The sequence below is a fragment of the Sarcophilus harrisii genome, chromosome 1 (assembly GCF_902635505.1).
Source record: "Sarcophilus harrisii chromosome 1, mSarHar1.11, whole genome shotgun sequence".
Classification (NCBI taxonomy): domain Eukaryota; kingdom Metazoa; phylum Chordata; class Mammalia; order Dasyuromorphia; family Dasyuridae; genus Sarcophilus; species Sarcophilus harrisii.
This window is the reverse complement of record NC_045426.1, coordinates 231,137,820-231,144,362: the sequence shown is the minus strand read 5'-3', so window position 1 is coordinate 231,144,362 and position 6,543 is coordinate 231,137,820. Positions and strand designations below refer to the sequence as shown.

Below are 6,543 nucleotides of genomic sequence, written 5' to 3'. Positions count from 1 at the left end.
GGAAACTGCTGGCCAGTTCATCCTGGACTCTTCACATTTTGTATCAGTCTGTTTTAACCTTTATTTCTAGATTTTGGTCAATTAAAGGAATTGACTTGCTTCTGGATTGGCCCATCAGCCACGCCCTTTGTGGAGTCCTCAGCAGGAAGCAGATTTTGAGATCACTGCTCCTGATGTAATTTGGACTGATATTGGGGAGTGGGAAAGTGATTGAATTATTGTTAAAATTTTAACTGTATCACTGTGTTTAAGATTTGTTAAAACTGTAAGTATTGCTGTATGTTTGGGGGATCTTTAGGAAACATACTGTACTAATCTGTTATGTATAGGAATCGTGATTCACTCTTGGGATTTATATGTGGAATAGCCATTTGATCATTTCTTTTCTGTGTAAAAAAAGGGAGGAAGGAAACTGATTGAAGCTGGTCAGGAAATTGGGGAAAACTGATGTATTTTTCTTAGGCACTTCTGCCCTGCCCCCTATTTCATTACTTCAGATTGAATTGGAAATTATTTAAACAGTCCTTTTCATTTTTTACTCATTGTAGAAATTGACTGGACTATGGTGGGACAGGAAAGAATTTTGTGGAAGAACTCGGATTTAAAGTTATTCTTTAGAAAGCAACGATAATCAGACACCTATCCTGGGCTAGCAGTCGTCCTTTCAATCTATTTTGAGTCGCTAGTGACGTATTTCCTGATGTTTGCGATATGGGACTTCCAGTTCAAGGTTGCTACATTGCTGCACGGTATAGAAATCTATCTCCATTTCCCATAGAGGGACAGGGTAGAACTCTTTCCCGACCCCGCACTTTCCCTCTTTTTGAGTCCCACGACGGCCGGTGCCTCATGAGACGTGAGGAATATCTTGAGGCACAGCCTACTGGGCAGAGCTGTTTAATGCAAATAAGCCACAGACCCTGCTCACTGATGAGTATCCCATGTCTGGCTGAGATGCCCCCCAACTGGAAAGGGCCTGAACAGGGAGGCCTGTGTGTCTCCCTAAATGAGGAATGCTGTTTCATCCTAATAACTCTGGGCTATCAGGGAGAGACTGGTCCTTCCCATAAGTCCTTGCATTTTTCTAGTTTTAGTTTGGTTTATTTACTTCACATAGGGTTGGTCAAAATTATGGTGCTAAGACTTTCTAGAGGAAGGTAATTCAATGATTTGAATATTCAGAAGAGAGAAAAAGAGAGAGTGGGGAATGTTCTCTTTTATAGTCCTGACTCAATTTCCCTAATTATCATGACCCAGTCCTGCCTCAGTTTCCCTGCTTCTCAGTTCTGCAAAACCTCCCCTATCCTCTTTATCAGAATACTTGATAGAATATAAGAATGCCTCTCCCCATCCCAAGTTTTTAGAGAAGCTTATCTTATCTTATCAAGATGCCTCTCCCATGTCCGGGGTGCCTCCCCCTGATTATGTCATCCCCTCTCTAGAGGCTCACCCCACCCTGTCAGAATCCCATTCCCTCTCTCAGTATCCTGACTCCGCCCCTGCCTCAGTCTACCCCCTGTGTCTGAGCCACTTGTATATATGTCATTGAGAACTCAGATTGTTTGCTGGATTCTTGGAGACAATAGTCTCATTCAGCCCTGGGATCAAACATGGATCCATTGGTCCCAGTATATCTATTTAATAAATTATTAAATATTCTCTAATCTCTGTCTTGCTCAGTTTCTCTGGCATTACACTGATAAGTGATAAAGTTCAGGAATGGCTTGTATTCAAAAAATACAAGCCACTCATTATCCAATTGATAAATGGTCAAAAGATATGAACAGACAATTTTCAGATGAATAAAATAACGCCATTTATAGTCATTTGAAAAAGTGCTCTCAATTACTATTGATCAGAGAAATAGAAATTAAGACAACTCTGAGGTACCACTACCCACATATTTCTTGAATATGCATAAAGAAGAAGGATGGGAAATAAGCCAGGGATGAGTTTTGAAAGGGCATAATCTGCTTTCAGATAAAGAGACAAGGGATGTGCATGTGAGAATTTAGGTTATCTTTCTTTATATTTCTTTTTTCTGTCAATATGCCTAATATGAAAATTGGAGGAAATGACAAACCACATGATATTCTTTGCCAAGAAAATCCCAAATGGGGTCACCAAGATTAAGATGACACTGAAAAATGACTAAACAAAATGTGGAAATGTCTTGCATGATTTCATATGTATCATAAGGTTTTTTTTTTTTTTCTTTTCAATGGATGGGGGAAGGAGAGGATTTGGAAATGAAAATAAAAATAAAAATGAGTTGAAAACTTTTTTTTAATGAGATGAACTGGTTCACCAAGGGATCCATCTAGGGAAGAAAGGAACGCATAAGTGATATAGGAGTGATTGCCTGTTAAAAAACAGGAGCAAAGAAAATGAAGGTCCGAATGAGGATGAAGAGTAAATTCAGGAACCAGAAATCATAGAGAAAACTGGAATGACGTAGATTATGATGAAATATAGGAGTTTTGTACTTCATGAACATGAAAGAAATGCAATCTTGACTAATAGGGAAAAGGAGATAATGATCTTTGCATGTGCTGTAGAGATGAAATGGAGGAGAAAGTGAAGGAAACTCATTAAGCTAAGGAACAAAGATTTTATTTTTTCCAGTGTATTTGTATTCTTACTGGTATTTTTTTGTAGAGAGGCACAGATGGTGGGGTAACTCTCAGTGAGGCAGAAGAAGCTTTAGCCCAGAGGGAACTAGCTGACCATGTCTGGTTGGGCTCTCCCCTTGGGGCTTCTCAGCCTTCCTGAGAAGTGGAGGGGAGGGAGAGTGGCAAGACAACCTGTGTTGTACTTGAAAACAGAGATACTTGCAGCAGAAGAGGCAATTACATGTTAATAGCAGGGTGCTTATAGTTAGCACATGCCCAGTGTGCTGTGGTGATGTAATTTCACTAAGGTTTTTAAGGCTGAAGGGAAGTTGAAATAAACAGACTCTATATTTGACCATCCATGTGCCTCATCACTCCTCCACTGAGACCAAGGCGGGTCCCAGGGTCCTACAGAGAACTGGCCTGGATGGGATATTTTGGCCCTGCAGCATAGGGGCTCTACAATACATTTTGGGATCCCAACTTGGGGGCTCTAGAAAGCACACTAAACTTTTTTATATTTTTCAATATTTTATTTTCCCACAATTAAATGTAACACCACATTTTAACATTTATTGGGATTTTTTAAAATCTTGAGTTCGAGCTTCTATTCTTCTTTCCGTCCCTTCACCCCTCCCAGAGACAGTAAGCAACATGATGTAGGTTAGGCAGTTTTAAACAATTTTCAAATTAAAAAAAATTTTGTCCAATGCAACTGGAAAGTCTTTTTGTTTGTAAGATGTACTTTGTCTACTGGAGCTTCTCCTGGCACTTGACAGAAGATAAGTTCTGGGACTAATGAAGAATCACAGAGGTGTCTGGTCTCTCAGTTCCAAGCAGAACTGCTCTCAGGTATTCTTCTCGGGATTCACAACACCAGTTCATTTGCTTGATCTCTGGTGGCAAGTACACACAAGCAAGTAACAAGTAATTCCTGGGGAGCAATGTTTTAAAACAGCAATGTTTTAAAACATCATCTTCCAATACTTGATAGATGTGAGTTGTAATGGGAGATGCAATTCAGGTGTGGTTTTTTGTTGCTTGAAAAGGAAGGTAACTCCTAATCAGGATGATCATTGGGCAGGCATCTCCTAGGTACTCCTGGGGCATATAATGAGAGATCTGGGGGTGATTTCTTCATCAGGAACACAAGGAGAGAAGCAAGGTCGCACAGGCTTTTGAAAGGCCTTGTCTGGGTAGCTATAGAGAAGAAATCTGTCCATGGCATTGTAAAATGCTATGTGTCCCCTTTCATAATCCAGAAAGATGCCCACTTTGTGGATAGGTGGGCTTGCATAATAGTCATCTTGTGAATTCCATAGAAAGAAACGATCTTGATGTCTGCAGCTGGCCAGGGTCCTGACATCCTCGGGGAACGGGAAGCGCTTCCACTTTCTGCTGACAGACTCTTCACAGATGCCCACTTCCCACTCTGTGTATTCTCCCACCTCCACTTCCCAATAGTGTCTACCTGAAGTGAAGGTCTGGGCCCCCAGGACGATCAGCAAATGGACAAATCTTTCTTCGTTGCTGGGGAGGTCCTGGTGGACGCTCGTGTATTTGACGCTCTTCCGGTCTTCGGAAAGGACGAGATGAGCGTGGGCTGTCTCAGGATCCAGTGTTATATCCCTGTAGTAGGTCATGAGCATTTCTCTCAGACCAGTGATGGGAAAGATGTTCCAGTCCTCAGAGACATCCTCTGGCTCTTCATGGAGCAGCTTCTCACTCTCGTCCAAGCTGCCTTTCATACCTCGGAGCATTTCTGAGGGGGTCTCCTCCACATGCTCCTCCACTTCCAGTAGCACTCGTTGCACACTTTGGATGTCTTGTGACAGTTTGGCTTTGTGCCTCTCATATTTCCCCATGTTGTCTCTCAATTGTTCCTTCCAATCTTGTAATTGTAGAATTTCTTCCTCCTGTAGGAACTGATGCATTTTTTCGTATTCAGACTTAAGTAAGTGTTGGAAATTGAGGACATACTTGTTACATCTTGCCTCTGCCCTTATGGCATGGTCCCATGCCTCTTGAAGACGTTCTTCTTTCCTTCTTAAGACATTCTGTGTCTCCAAGAGCTTCTCCTTAGCCTTGGCAGCCACCTTTTCCAAGGGAAGGACTTGATGATCCTTGTGTTCTGGGGCTAAGGAGCAGGAATCACAGAGGAGTCTGTGGTCTTGCTCACAGAAGAGCTTCTCCTTTTCTCCATGTTTCTCACAGGTGCTCGGGCCCACAAGGGCCTGCATTAGGTGAGGTCTGAGCATTTTGGTGGTGATGGACAGTTGCTCCAGGCTCCTGTTGCTCACCAGGTCCCTGCCATAATTGATATCTTCTCCGCACTCTGGGCAAGCTAAGGTTTCCTGGGCTCCCGCCCTGCACTGTCTAAGACAGCCTTTGCAAAAGCTATGGCCACAATTGACAGTCACTGGATCTCTGAAGTAGTCCAAGCAGATGGGGCAAGTGAGGCTTGCTTGGAGATCTTCAATTAAAGCTTTGACATCCATGTCTCTGGGCTTTCAGTTCCTCCCTTCTCAGATGCTCCTCTCAGGAGAGGCAATACTGGCTCTTTCCCTGGAGCTCTGGCAGAAAAAGATGTCAGGGTTGAGATGCTGGAGGCTTTTATATGTCTTCCTTTGACTTGGCCCTGCCTTGACTCCACCCACCAAAGGTGAGAACTCCTGAGCTTGGAGAGTCCTTCCATGGTCTGCTCTAGGACTGAGTTCCCACCTTGGCCCTTCTTGCATAGTAATGAGCTACAATCCCCACTGGAGTTTACACCCAGACTCTGCTCTAGGACTGAGTTCCCACCTTGGACCTTCTTGGATAGTAATGAGCTACAATCCCCACAGGAGTTTACACCTAACTCTGAGATCAGAATTGACTGACCCTTGATTCCTCTTTGTGGAAGCTTTTGTGCATTTCTCTCAAGCTACATTCAGGGAAAGTAATCTCTGGTTCTTGAGGGAGCAGCTTCTCCGTTTGTTAGAAGAGGCATTGCATAAGCTGGAGTAGTTCTTCTTTTGTTTTAAAAGTATTTTATTTTTTTCTCAGTTATATGGAAAGGCAATTTTTAACATTCATTGTACCAAGATTTTGAGTACCAAGTTTCTCTCCTTCCCTACCTCCCTTCTTTCCAAGATAGTCGACAATTTGATATTGATTATATATGTGCAATTGCATAACACATATATCCCTATGTTACAGTTGTGAAAGAAGAAACAAATCAGAAGGGAAAAAATGATGAAATAATTAAAGTCAGTGAAAGAAATATGCTTTGACCTTCACTCAGAGTTCAGCTGTTTTTTTAATCTGGTTATGAATATCATTTTCTATCATCGGTCCATGGGACTTGGCTTGGATCACTGTGTTACTAACAAGAGGAGTTGCCAGCTCCTAGTTGATCATCACATCATGTGGCTGATGCTGTGTAGACATTTTCCTGATTTCTGCTCATTTCCCTTCACATCCTATCAGTTCATACAAACAGTTCCTGGATTTTCAAACATCTGTCGGCTTATTATCTCTGCATTGTAGTATTCTATCAGATATTCTACAACTTGTTCAGTCATTCCCCAATAGATGAACATCCCCTCAACATCTAATACTGAAGAGGGCTCTTATAAAGATTTTTACATATGTAGGTCCTTTTTCCTTTTCTATGATCTCTTTGGGATACTGATCTAGTAGTAATAGTTATGTAAACTGTTCCCCTGACCTTTGAGGGTGGGGTGGACCTGGGTTAGAGACACTCTAAAATCTAATTCCTCCAGACCTCTGGATGGGACCCCACCTTCCTATTCAGGGGGAAACTCCCAGATGGTGATCTCCACCTACAATTCAATTGGAGATGTCGGTCTGGGGCATAATCACCACCCTGCATTGAATTGAAAATTAGTCCCCCAAATTCATCTGGAGATTGCTCTCTAGCTTTGGGCTA

The 6,543-nt window shown here is 42.3% G+C and overlaps 1 pseudogene; it reads right to left on the bottom strand.

Annotated features, from left to right (window-relative positions):
* Positions 1 to 3,197: 3,197 nt before the first annotated feature.
* Positions 3,198 to 6,543, bottom strand: part of LOC100927493 — a 49,674-nt pseudogene continuing 46,328 nt past the window's right edge.